The sequence below is a fragment of the Herpailurus yagouaroundi genome, unplaced genomic scaffold (genome assembly GCF_014898765.1).
Source record: "Herpailurus yagouaroundi ecotype Mexico unplaced genomic scaffold, PumYag 159, whole genome shotgun sequence".
NCBI lineage: Eukaryota > Metazoa > Chordata > Mammalia > Carnivora > Felidae > Herpailurus > Herpailurus yagouaroundi.
Window position 1 is genome coordinate 79412522 of NW_024412400.1, and position 13616 is coordinate 79426137.

The following is a 13616-nucleotide window of genomic DNA, read 5'->3' on the forward strand; positions in this document are numbered from 1 at the left end:
TTAACCTTGAGCCCAGAGTATGGACTCTGGAACCAACTGCCTGGGTTTGAAGCATGACTCTACCATTTATTAGCTCTGCAACTTTGAGTGATGTACCTTCCCTAAGCCCCACGTTCCTCATCTGTAATATGGAAACAATAATCTACTTATCCCCGGAGAGTTAGGATTAAGTAACATAATATCTGTAAATCACTTCGCACAATGCGTGACATGCATAACTGATGTTTAATCAATGTTAAATGTGATAGTCAATGGGTGACTTTTAAAAAACCCTGGAGCTGTTTTGGAACATACTGTCAAATGCCTCAAAATTCCTTTTTGGAGTATGTCCAGGTGGGGAAGCCAGTTCCAAAATTCAGGCCTGACATGTGTTAGGAGTTTCAACAACATACTCTATCAATCAGGCTTCAACTAGGAAGGATAACCACCACAATGATATGGAATTATAGGAATGAGATTGTATACAACTGATAGAAGACCAAAGGTGTAAAGTGGTAAGTCCTAAAACCCCTTTGAAATACCAATGAAAAAATATTGATAGTGAATATACTCGCATATGTATACAAAAAAGGACTGGAAGGAAACTCACCAAAATGTTCACAGTGGATATTGCTGAACGAGGGGATCACGAGAGGTTTTATTTTTACCTTCACTTATTTGCTTTCTGATTTTGTACACTGCACTGATATTCAAATCAGAAATTATTTGTTAATGTCTATTGCTCATTTCTTTCTTACTTTACCTGACAGCTTTCCCTGCCCCCCCCTCCTCCCCCCCCGCCCACTAAAAAACCAGGTGGAAGGAGTTAGAATAGACATAGAATAAGAACACAAGGTAGATAATCACCGGATTTGAGTTAGTAAACTCAGTCCTCTGGACTCTGGACTCTGAGAGTCATGAACAAAAGGTATTACCAAGTGAGAGCTTGAATATCTATCTATCTATCTATCTATCTATCTATCTATCTACCTATCATCTCCATCTCCAGCATGGTTGTGCTATGGAACAGGCACTCAACTGGGCTGGAGTCCTGGCCCATCTCAGGGACTGACTGGGTCTTATACCCCTCGTCTCGCTTTTCTCCTTTCTAAAATAAGAGCCCTCCATATCAAGGGTTCCCTGTTGTGTCTGCGTGTTTCATTTGCCATTGCTCAAGGTCATTGGCAGAGGGAAGGATTGGGTTGGATGCTAGGTGATCACAGTGAGACCCCTAAATACCATGGGGAAGAGGGGCAACTCCCCTGCTTGCACCATCCTGCCGAGAGAGAGGCAAATTAAAGACGAGAAGCTTGGGCATCCTTTGACATTCTTGGTTAAGCAGGTTTAGACCAGAATCTGATAGTCTAGAGAGAATCCTAGAACGTCAGGCCTGGAAGTGTCACAGACCATGCAGTTCAACTCCCCTTTTGAGAGATGGAGGTGCTGACACTCACAAAGTCAAATCACTCATCTGAGACCACACAGAGCCTGCAGAGAAGCAGAGACTTCACAATCCCAGACAAGTATGCCTTCCACCATATCTTGATCTCTCTGAGGTCTCATCCATGGTTGATATTATGATGCTAATAATGAGTGAGAGAGGAGGAGAGAGGGGAAGAGGGGGTCCTCAAATCTCAGTCTTTTGGGTAGGAACTAGAAAACAACAAATTGGTTGGTTTTCTTTAAGATCCTGGACTTTCAACAGTAGTAGACCTAGCTTCTGATCAGCGGTCACTATTTCTTCTCCCAGGATTCCAGAGGCGATCCAGGTGGTCATCAGTCTAGACTCTGCTGGACAAAGCTTATGGGCAGAGCCAACAGGCTTATTGTGTGTTCCATATCTCACCTTCTCATTGATAACAGATATGCACTCGTCTAAAGTTACTACCTGGATCTCAACAGAAACCTCCTAGCCAGTCATTGCTCACAGAAAACCTTCCTACCAGTCAACTCACACATAGCTGGCCATTCAGCTAAGACAAGTAATGAGCCAAGAAAAAACAAAAAGAGAGTGTGGTTTTGATATACAGGATTTTACTACTGGCATTAGTCAAGTAATCGTGGGCCAGCGATTTTTCAAAGCAGCCTTAACAAATAATCCTTTTCCTTGATATTCAGACACTGTGCAGAGAAAGACAGATGAGAGTATAATCTTCTCAAAGTTTCATTTTCTTAGTCCTTTGATTAAGACCATAAACCCAACTCTCGAGTCTAAAGACTTAATCTCAAAAGATTCTTGTGTGGGAAGAGGCAGCAAGGTGTACAAAAAAAAAAAAAAAAAAAAAAAAAAAAAAAGGAAAAAAACCATGATGAGCCTGAAGTCAGAAAAATGATTCTGTTTGGGTGCTTCTGTCTATCAGGTGTATGACCCTGGGCAAGGAAGGAATTTCCATTTCTGACCTTGATTTTCTCCATGAAAAACCGGGATATTGTCCATACTTGTCCTCTTAAATCCTACCGTGTTGTTCATAGGATCAACACAGTGGATATGACAATGTTTGGATATTGGGGCACCCAGGGGCTCAGTCAGTTAAGCATCCGACTCTTGACTTCAGCTCAGGTCATGATCTCATGGTTTCGTGGGATTGAGCCCCAGGTTGGGCTCTGCACTGATAGCAAGGAGTCTGCTTGAGACTTTTTCCTTCCGTCTCTGCTTGTCCCCACATCCCTTGTGTACATGCTCACTCCAAACAAACAAGCAGACAAACAAACATTAAAAAAAATATTTGGATATTGCTATTTTCATTAAGCGTGGTTTTCGTGTTAGCTTTCAATAATAGCATTAGACCTCTCTACGTAATGAAATTGGTCTCTGGGTATCAAACGCTTATATTTCTGAATGGATTTGGAAAAGAAGGGAGAAGAAGCAAAAAACGAAACATCACTCTTTTCCTGGAAAGCTCTCTTGTTGAATCCTCTTCTTGGAGTGAAAAATCCCAGCCACACTGTAAGGAACAGCACAGGCTTCTCTTTGATGTCACCACCCACCCAATGGCCAGAATCACTTCCCCTTCTTTCATGAGCAGACTCAAAACCCTTATGTGTGGGCTTCTCTGGTGACCACGTTAAACATTCAAATCTCCTGCTTGAACATGTACCATTACCTAAACAACCGCAAGGAAGACAGAGGCGAAGGAAGAGGAGAGAGGGCAGAAAGAGAAAGTTAGGACTGTACTCTTTGGAAGGAGCATGGTTAACGAGACTTATATTTTAGTGTAGAGCCAAATAGTTTTCTTCAAACAAAGAAGGTCACAGCAATCTCAGACAGGAGCAGACAGGAGGAGAAACATGAGCCTTGCTTTCCAACTAATGGCGTAACCACCCATTTGTGGTTCTTTAGAGAGAATGCTGGGATGAGCCAGGCCTTAACACCCTGCTCTGCGATAACAAAAGCACGGACCCGGCCTTTCAGGTACAATCCTTCTAGGGATGGGCCTACCTCCCCCGGAGCCTTGGGTTCTTCTCTCTGAAGCCAGGGTGAGCCCTGAAAACATTCTTAACCCTTCGGATCCACACACACCAAGCTGCTATGCCTACCAGCGTTGGATAGCACTATTCCTTAACACAAACCCCCGGTGAGTGGTGGGAATCAGAGAAGTGAGGGGGTGCGGGTGCCCAGCAAGAGAGTTAAGGTGGGAAACCTCCTCACTAGCTCCTTTACTATGCCATTCTTTAAATCTTGAGTCACTATGCATACCCCGCAGTTCAAAATTCCTCCAACTTACCAGATCTGGCCAGACGCTGCCAAGGTTGCCCCTTGAACGACTATGACAGCTTGACACGGTGTTCTCCCAGTTGCATTTCAGATCTTCCCATGTGCCTCCTTTCAAGTGGTCAGTTCCCAGCTGGATCAAGAGAGACCATCCTGGTGTAAGACAAAGCTAGCGATCATTAGCTGGTGTTTAGTCTTGAGCAGTACATGTATAATTATACTAATCGGTTGATTGATGCAGGGTCAGTTGGGAAATACTAAATTTTAAGGAAGTGCAACCTTTTAACTTCTGAGCTGGAGCAGGCGGTATGCCAAAATGAGAAGGACCGGATTAAATTATAGAACAATGCTTCGAGCGATGGGCACTGAGCTAGGTACAAACTGGGTCTCTGAATTCTCAGAGGATCCAGTGAGAAGTAAGCAGGCAGGTAATTGTCAGGTACCATAACAAATACTGGCAAGGTGATCTTGCCCCCTCCTGTTTGCCAGGTCCAGGTTTGGGCATGTCAGTCACCTCAGCTGAACTTTTTTTTCACAATGCTGTCATCCATATTTAGTTGACCTTTATTACCCAGAAGCCCATGGCTCAGAATCCTGGAATACTGGTGCCTTTAGCATTAAAAGACTCAACTAGCTCATGTGCGGAGTTGGTTTTTTCCTCTTCCTCAACAGGTCTGAACAACTCATTTCTCTCTCTTTTTTGATATAAAGGTAAAACCCAGAATCAGCTCAGAATCAGCCTGGTAAGAGGGAACAGCACCAGAAGAGTCATAAAGTCTGGAGTTCAGGTTCTTTAGAGATCACTCCATACTTGAGTCTCCAACATAACACACCTAACAAAGTGTCCATTGAACTCCTTCTTTGTTGAACTCCTTCTTTGATAGCTCTAGGCTGGGATCTCTCTGACTCCCAAGGTAGACAATTCCATGGTTGGTTAGCTTGAAAAGAGGAATAGTTTAAACTTGGATTTATTTTCTGGTCCAGTTATAGGAAAGGATCCACCACAGCAAGAATGCACTTACCAAAGATATTTGGGGCTGTGTGTGATTGGTGACCTCTGTGGATCCATGACCACAGACTATACCCCAAATCCCAACCCGTATGTAAGGCCTTGGTTAAGACTGTGAACAGACAAAATTGTACACTGCATGTAGTATACCTCTATTGCTAAGACTAGAGAAACGTTTTCAACATTTCCCTGTCATTCTTGGTCACAAGGAAAGGAACTTGACCTGATCTACTTTAACTTTAGCTGTTAAGAGAGCATGTAAAAATCAGGTCACTATCACACCTTTTCAGACACAAGATGAAGGGTCAATCTCTCCCAGCACCTTAGTCACGTCTACAGGTTTTCTTCCCTTTGAACCTCTGCCTGAGTCAGAAAATCAGAGATCTGAATACCTAATACAGTTTTAGAACTAAAAGATTTCCAGATGACTTCCTCATCTTAAAACTAGGAAACTGAGGTCCTGAGAGAGGAGGCAACTGAGCCAAGGTCATAGAGCCCTTCCAAGATGGAGTCAGGACTAAATCACAGGTCTCCCTACATCTAAGTCGAGTGCTCTACTCTTCATTAGCAATGATAATCTGTTGAGTATGCCCAGAGAGTGATGGTCTCTCCAGTGTGATTTGGAGTAGGTACCACAGAAAGTTTTATGGAACAGGAGAATGTGTCAGCCTTCCCTCAACCCATGTAGCAACCTTGTGAAGGATTGCTAACATGCCTTTTAAATATCCGTACACTACAAGCACTGTCTAATTATATCTATGTGCAAATATACCAAACTTATCCCCATCATAAGACCGCTAGTTACGGAACATCTACTATATATTAGAATGCTCCCCGGGACTCTGTGACATTGGGGTTAAGATGATGGTTTTCCAGGTGAGTAAACTGAGGCTCAGAAGGCAGATGGCCAGTGAGGTAGAGTCAAGATTTGGAGCCCAGTCTTCCTGGCTCCATATCCTGTACCATTTTCACCACAGCCACCACCTTCTGTAGCTTATCTCAAACCCACTCCTGTGCCCCACGCACTGACAAGCCCCATTTGATGTGGCTGCCTCAGGTGTGGAACAAAGTTGAGATGGGTTTTTGTTTGTTTGTTTGTTTGTTTTGAGTTCCTTGATTATTCAACCTAGTTATCTCATCAGGCAATTTGGGAAGTATCTCCTGCATTTACTACTGTGTTCTTCCTATGTAACGCATCTTATCAAAAACATGGCAAAGGAGGACACCAGCATTTGGCAGTAAGTTGTGATGTTTGATATGTAAACATAAGTAAATAAATAGAAATAAATAACATTCTGAACGTATTTATTCATTAGTCATAATTTTTAAAACTGTTGTCCTAAAACATGTTTCTATTAAGAGAAAGTCTGGAAATCTTTTAAGTGATAACCTCTGACTTGTCTAGTATATGATTCTTATTCTTTACAACAGAAGTATTGAATTAACAAAAAAGGAAACACCTTATTATCAATGAAGGAAAAAAAATGTATAGGATGAAAATCTTATACTTTCTTTGGCAACACTTCGAAGAAGTCAAAAGAGTTGTCTTGCTACTTTTGAATTTATGTCTTTGTAATTAATCTTGGCTATTTAAGAGTTGCCAGTGGGAGGGCCATTGCTCCCCTGATCAAAGCCCATGTAAAATGAGAGATCCATTTTTGGGGTACGATAGAACCAATGGTTGGAAAAAAAAACCCAAAAAGACCAGCTGCGAGATTTAACATCAGAACTTTTTTTTGCAGTAAAGCTCGATCTGTTTATAATTCTTTGCATAAATAAACAATTGTAACACATATATTTTTAAACGTATTTTTGGATTTTTTAATAGGAAAGAAATACATGTATTAAGCTAACGTTTGCTTTAATAAAGAAATGCCTACTTTGTAGGGTAGAGTAACATTTATATACCAAAAATAAGACATGAATTCTGATAGGAGCAAAAGTCTGGTAAAGTAAAAGAAAATGTAACTGTGTGGCTGTAGCAGAATCACTCGATGCTCCTCTTAACGTCTTGTGATGAAGTACACAAATCTGAAAAATCATGATCCATTTGGACTTCTGTTGCAGGAGACAACGATATGGCAGTTTAGAGAAGCCAGGCCCTGGGTTGATGAGGGAACTATTATCTTACAAACAAAGTTTTCACGAGATGCAAGATGTATGGTTTATACTCTTACTTCATACCCAAGTAAAATGGAAGCATCTTCTCTCCCTTCTAGAATTCACTGGGTATTTTTCGCTTTGAAAGTACCAGCATTTAGAGCCAATGATGGAAGCACAGTAAAAATAGCTAACCTTTCGTGAGGGCTTTCTATGAGCCTGGCATTGTTCTATGCACTTTACAACTCGGTGAAAGAGGAATTGTCAGTTTCCCCGCTCTTACATGTGCCCAAATGTGCAGAGTTTCTTTCGAATGTGCATTCGTTCGGAGTGAGCCAGTGACCCTGAGATCCTGGGCTCTCCTGCCACAAGGCTGCACTGCCTCCCTCCAGCCCTGGCCAGTGAACAGGTCCTCCACTCCACACACAGTAGCCCAAGTAGCAAGGGTGAAGTCTACTGTGGTAAGTGTTGGAGCAGGATCTTCGTGGTTTCTGCCACCTCGATGCGACCATCTTCCTTACCAGACAGACACAGCTTCCTATTTTGATGGGTGAGTCATCCAGTTATCTTCATGATCTTCAGCTGAATTTCCTCTTTAAAAGAAGACTTCTTCATATTCAGCATCAGACTTATCCTCACCAGTCACCTCTGAACGTTATGTTGGTCATTCCCTTCAGTTGTCTTTACTCTGCCAATGCCTGTTTTTAGACTTGGAAAGCACCAGTCGATTCTCATCTTATCAAAATGTAAACACCCAAAGACCGGGACTCATGGCTGACTTATTGTTCATTCCTATACCATCGGCTCAGTACATAGCAGCCTTTTAATAAATGTTGAAAGAATGAATGAATGATGAGTCAGTGCTGAAGGAATGGGTGAGTGACTCCCCTTTGAGATCTTTCTGGACTCAGCAGCCCCCCAGACATCTGTTCTAGAACCGCTTCCTCCAGTCATTAATTCAGCAAATGTTCACTGAGTGGCCACTACCTGAAAGAGAAGGTGAAGTTCTGTGCGTGGAATGGGAATGTGTATGCTTGAAGATTCGTACTTTCTTTGTTTGTTCATTTACTTCATGAATAGGCATCTATTGAGTCTTTCCTATGCTAAGAACAGGCAGTCATTGAAGGCATGGATATGAAAAATAGATTTAGACTGGAAATCCCCATTTTCTAACTTGACTTTACCACTTAATGCTGTGTGCTTGGGCAGCTTTCTTAACCTCTCTGATCTCCCATTTTCTCATTTGCAGGCCGAGGGTAGATACAAGTATCAACATCCTCAGTTAGCTGTGAGGGTTAAGGGAGGTCACACACGTTAAGTGCTTGACCAATCTCAGCCACTAGCTAGTATTATTTTCTTGGTAAGTGAAACAAAGAAGAATTAGACATAATCCTTCTTCTCAAGGAAATTGACAAATCACAAGCATATAAATCATTAGAATATGAGGTGCAAATTAAAATGCCGGGGGTGTTTGGATTAAGTAGGCATGACTTACAACAGAGAATATCAGAGATAACTTCTTTCCTGGAGGAGGTTGCATTCAAGCAGGTTTGGATGTATAGCCATTTAGGAGAAAGGTGTTCCAGGAGGTGGAAGCAACACAACAAATAAATGAACACAACACAACAAATAAATGAACACAACAAATAAAGAACTGGGCTCTTGAATCATTGGGTGGTTACTATGATAGGACTGTGAGAGACATAAAGGGTACATAGAGAGACAATTATAGAGAAAAGGGTTGGGGATATCTTGGGGAGGACTTTGAAAACCAGTCAAGGAGTTCAGGTTCCATTCTAAGTAGACCAGGTGTCTGTCTGTGAGTTCGTAGGCCTTATTCACTAGCTTCATTTTTGTTTTCAACTGTGGATGGGCATGGACATCTGTATTCAAATCCTTTATATTTTAAGCTATTTATTCCTTCACGTTTGGACATTTGGTCACGCCCCAATGTGTTTGGCATTTTGTCGTGTCACCTGAGTGACCAAGGAGCCCTGTGAAGCAGGCCACTTGGCAAGATGAGGAAATTCACAGGTGAGTTAACCTGCCTGTGGCAAGAGCTGCTACTTGGATAGACAGGGATGTGAATGTCAAGGCGTCTAATTCCCAGACTTTCTGCTTCCTGAGGAGGGGGAGTGCAAAGATACTACAAGAGGGAAGCCAACGCCATGTTGCCTGAGTGGTGGAGAAGAGACATTTCGACGACAGGGTCCACCAGCCAGGGGACACTTCTGCCACCATTGGCTGCTTTGTCTTGCTGTGATCTGCAGCAGTAAACGCTATGCAAAGTGAAATCAGCTCTAGATATTTCCCTGTTCTCCTGGATTGGCCTAGTGGGTACCTCTCTGCTGGCTTCATCCCAGGTTTCTTAAAAGGCTTCAAAAGAAATTGCTATTGACTGAACTCTGGGGCTATTTATAATGGAAACTTGGTCTCTCATTCCTCCTGTCCTCCACGGAAGAGTTGGGCTCTTAATCTGAACCTTGGGGAATCAGAGGCCCAGTTTGCCTTATTTAGCTTTCGGGACATTGGATTTTTTTTTTTTTTTTTTTTTTTTTTGCAAAGAGCTCCAAGTTCTACTGAAAATAAAAGTATCTATGTCCCAACGTCTTCACCAATTTAAGTAACTCACCTTCTTCTTCTAATCCTATTTTTTTATTTCCACATGTTGGACATTCTCCTTTATCCCTTTCCTTAAGCAATTGTATAAAAGAGCACTTCAGATAAGGACCAACTTTTGAGCACACCCCAGAGGCAATTTACTTAAGTGTTACACACAATGATTTAAGTGCATTTATCTGGCAATTTATCTAGGAGTTTATGAGGTCCGAGGAGGAGGTTCTCTGAGTTCATGTTCTTAACCTGTAGACTTGAACACTTGTCCTTGTACATAGTAAGTGCTCAATCATTTGGGGGTCAATGGATCAGTAGTGTGCGATATCTCTCTATGTGAAAGAGTGCAGACCTAGACTTTCATTTCACAGTGGTTTTCTTTTTTTTTAATGTTTGTTTGTTTGTTTGTTTATTTTTTTTTAATTTTTTTTCAACATTTATTTATTTTTGTGACAGAGAGAGACAGAGCATGAACGGGGGAGGGGCAGAGAGAGAGGGAGACACAGAATCGGAAACAGGCTCCAGGCTCTGAGCCATCAGCCCAGAGCCTGACGCGGGGCTCGAACTCACAGACCGCGAGATCGTGACCTGGCTGAAGTCGGACGCTTAACCAACTGCGCCACCCAGGCGCCCCATTGTTTGTTTATTTTTGAGATATAGAAGTCAGGGGGAGAGAACAGAGAGAGAGGGGGGGAGAGAGAGAGAGAGAGAGAGAGTCCTAAGCAGGCTCCACACTGTCAGCGAAGAGCCTGATGTGGGCTCGAACTCATGAACCGTGAGATTACAAACTGAGCCGAAATCAAGAGCTCGATGCTTAACCAAGTGAGCAACCCAGGCGCCCCCACAGCAGTCTTCTTTAGCTTAAGTTTTTGTATGCTTTTTCCCCCTGTTTCCCATGTCTCTGCCTCTCTCTCTCTCACACACACACACATGAATTACTAGTCAGTTTTTAACATTTTCCTTATGATCCATTTTTCTAGATACCATAACGGCAAGCCACTGAAGTTTTTGACAAGTTTTGTTTTGACAGATGTGGTATAAGTAACGTCAAATATATTGCGTAGCCTCTAAAAACTTGTCATTTTCACTTAACAGTCGTGTGACCTTAGTTAAGGCACTTAGATGCTTTGAGCTTCAGTTTCCTCATCTATAAAATACAGAGCATAATGGTACCTCTCTATAATTAAATGAGGTAAAGAAGAATAGAGTATTTGGTCCAATCTTGGGGCACAAAGCATGTGTTCAGTCAATGTTTGTTAAGGTGACAACAGTGATCGTTTTGTTTTTGTTTTTGTTTTTTTAATTCTAAGAAAATGGAATGGCACCATGGTATGTATGCATTTACAAGTTATAAACCAACTTCTTTTTTGGCAAGAGGTGAGACGAAAAAAATCCGATAAAATACTTTAATTATTCATACACTTATTATCTTAGACTACCCACTTAATCAAACTATTTGAGAAGGCTTATGATAAACTAGTGTAAACAATATCATCATTAACATTTGGATTAAGAAAATCATGAGTCATTTATTGAAACCAAATAGTTATATAGTCCTTTACAAACTACCCGGTGCTTTCTCAAACATTATCCATTCTAATCCTCAGTTTTCACAACTCTTGTTAAGGAAGCATTATTACTTACCCTCTTTGAGGGGGAGTAAAGTGACTCACTCTACTTCTCTTTGCTTAGTGTATAGTTAAAAGATTCAGAAATGTTCAGGAGTCCAGGAGACTTGTGCCATTTTCCCACACCAGAAGAGCTGGAAGCCAAGTACCCCTTGGTATTTCTTTCCCAAGGTCAGGGCTGTGCTAAAGGGGCAATAAGGCAATAACCAATTTTGGTGCTAGATCTGATGTAAATCCTGGTCCTACTCCTTTCTAGCTGTGTGACCTGGGGTAAGTAAGACAGTTCTCTGAGCTCCAGTTGGCTAGTCTATAAGATCAGAATAACGACACTACACCAATTTTTTGTGAAGATTAAATGAGACCGTGCTTACTGTGGGGATGGAAATGTGGAGCACAGGGTACATGAAGCCCGGCTATACACGAGCCCAACTTTGAGACTTGAGAGTCTTAGCTGTCAGAAGCATGACTCAAGAAGAAGGGGTGTGTGTGTGTGTGTGTGTGTGTGGTGGAGGTGGTTAGGGCAGGGGAAGTGGGAGGAATGTCCCAAACCTAGGGAAAGAGAAAGAGGGGGAGCGTATAGAAAGAATAAGAACCTGCATCTCCACATGTCATGGGACCTAGAGATGAGAATCAGAAGATCTGAGTTCTAGGCTTTTTGTTGCTAATTCAACTGTATGACCTTGGTCAGGTAGATCTCCTTTCTGGGCCTCAGTTTACCATTTGAAAAACAAACAGACATTCGAGTAATCTGATCTCTAAGATTTATTTCCAAGTTGATATTCTGCCATAAATTCTAAGGAACTGAAGTTTTTGCTGGGTAAAGGAAAGGGTTGAACCCAGAAGTTGTGGGTGTGCCTGTTTTGTTCCTACATGCTAACTGATTTGAAATATTGGGCACTTTACATTTTGTATCTAAACACCTCCCCCACCCTCAGTTATAGTCAACCCCTTGGGAATAAAGGTCATTATGCACCTGGATTCAATTCTATACCCTATGTATAGCAACAGACTGGGGGGGGGGGGCTGGGAAATGTCATCTAAGCCAGGCGGGGGTCAGATCCATTAGCAACTCATAGCGACCATGTGATACAATAAGGAAACATGTTGGATCAAAGATATCCAACTGGGCTGTCATTTTAATGATCAGACTAGATCCAGCTAATTGTGAGACTGTCTCAGTGATGCACAGTGGGGCCCCTATCAAAGCAAAGAGAGAACAGAGATAAAGAGCAAGAGGGAGAGAAGCAGAGGGGGCAGAAGGAAGGAAAAGAAAGAGGAGGAGGAGGAAGGGAAGGAGAGACAGAACAACTGATTCTTGGATGGCAATTCACAGTTTACAAAGCACCTACACAAAATAATATCCTATCTCGATCTTCGTAATCAGCTTGTGATTATTCTACTTTTGCTGAAGAGGAAACTGAAGCCCAGAGAACGAAGTGACTGGCAAGCCCGTGAGAATTGATTTCACTCCAGGGGTCTTTCTTTTGACAAACCTCTTTCTATGTTATAGTACAGATTTGGGGGGCTTGTGTGTGGTCTTCCCCACTATTCTGTGTGAGTGCCTTTAGGAGAAGACTGGATTATATTCAAGTCTGTTCTCCCTACAGGAGCTTAGGTTCAACACCTTGCCCATGGTAGGCACTCAGTAGATGGGTCGTGGGTGAATGAACAAATCCCCAAGTACGGCACCGAAAATCTGACGCCATAAAGCTGGCCTTCTCCCTTCCTGAGTTCCATTCTCTTGGGGATGGGCAGGACAAGGTGGGACTGTTCACCTAGACATGCCCATTTGTCTTTTCAGGAATCAGCCTGAGGACTCAAGTAATGCCATTTAGTCATTTATGGAGCCGTTAGCATGGAGTCCTATATACTTAGAGAAATTCTCACACTGGTTATTTCAGGCCATGAGGTGGCAAAGCAGGAATTGTTTGTGACTCATATCTTGCTGAAGAAAAGACTGCGGTCTGGGGAAGTGAAGTGGCTTGCCTGGGCTCACCCAGTGTGGAGTGGCAAAGCCCACATTTGAAATCTTCCACAGAGGCTCTGGGCCCTGTTCTCAGGGTTCTTTCTCTGTGTGTACTTTTTTTTTTTTTTTTAACGTTTATTTATTTTGAGACAAAGGGAGACAGAGCATGAACGGGGGAGGGTCAGAGAGAGAGGGAGACACAGAATCCGAAGCAGGCTCCAGGCTCTGAGCCATCAGCCCAGAGCCCGACGCGGGGCTCGAACTCACAGACCTCGAGATCGTGACCTGAGTTGAAGTCGGACGCTTAACCGACTGAGCCACCCAGGCGCCCCTCTCTGTGTGTACTTCTGACACCACCCGATGTCTCAGCCAATTGAACAGGGATGCAGCCTGCCAGAGCCCAAGATATCTGATAACGGGAACACTCATGGAATCAAGATAACATGACCGCCTTGCTATAGAAAGATCTTCACATCAGTATAATCACTTTCATGGATCACACAGTTAGCACCTCTGTCTGGTAAATTGCCTAAGTTTCCCAGGAGGACAGGTAGATGTTGGTTATTTGTTTTTTTTTTTTTTTTTAATTTTTTTTTTTTTAACGTTTAT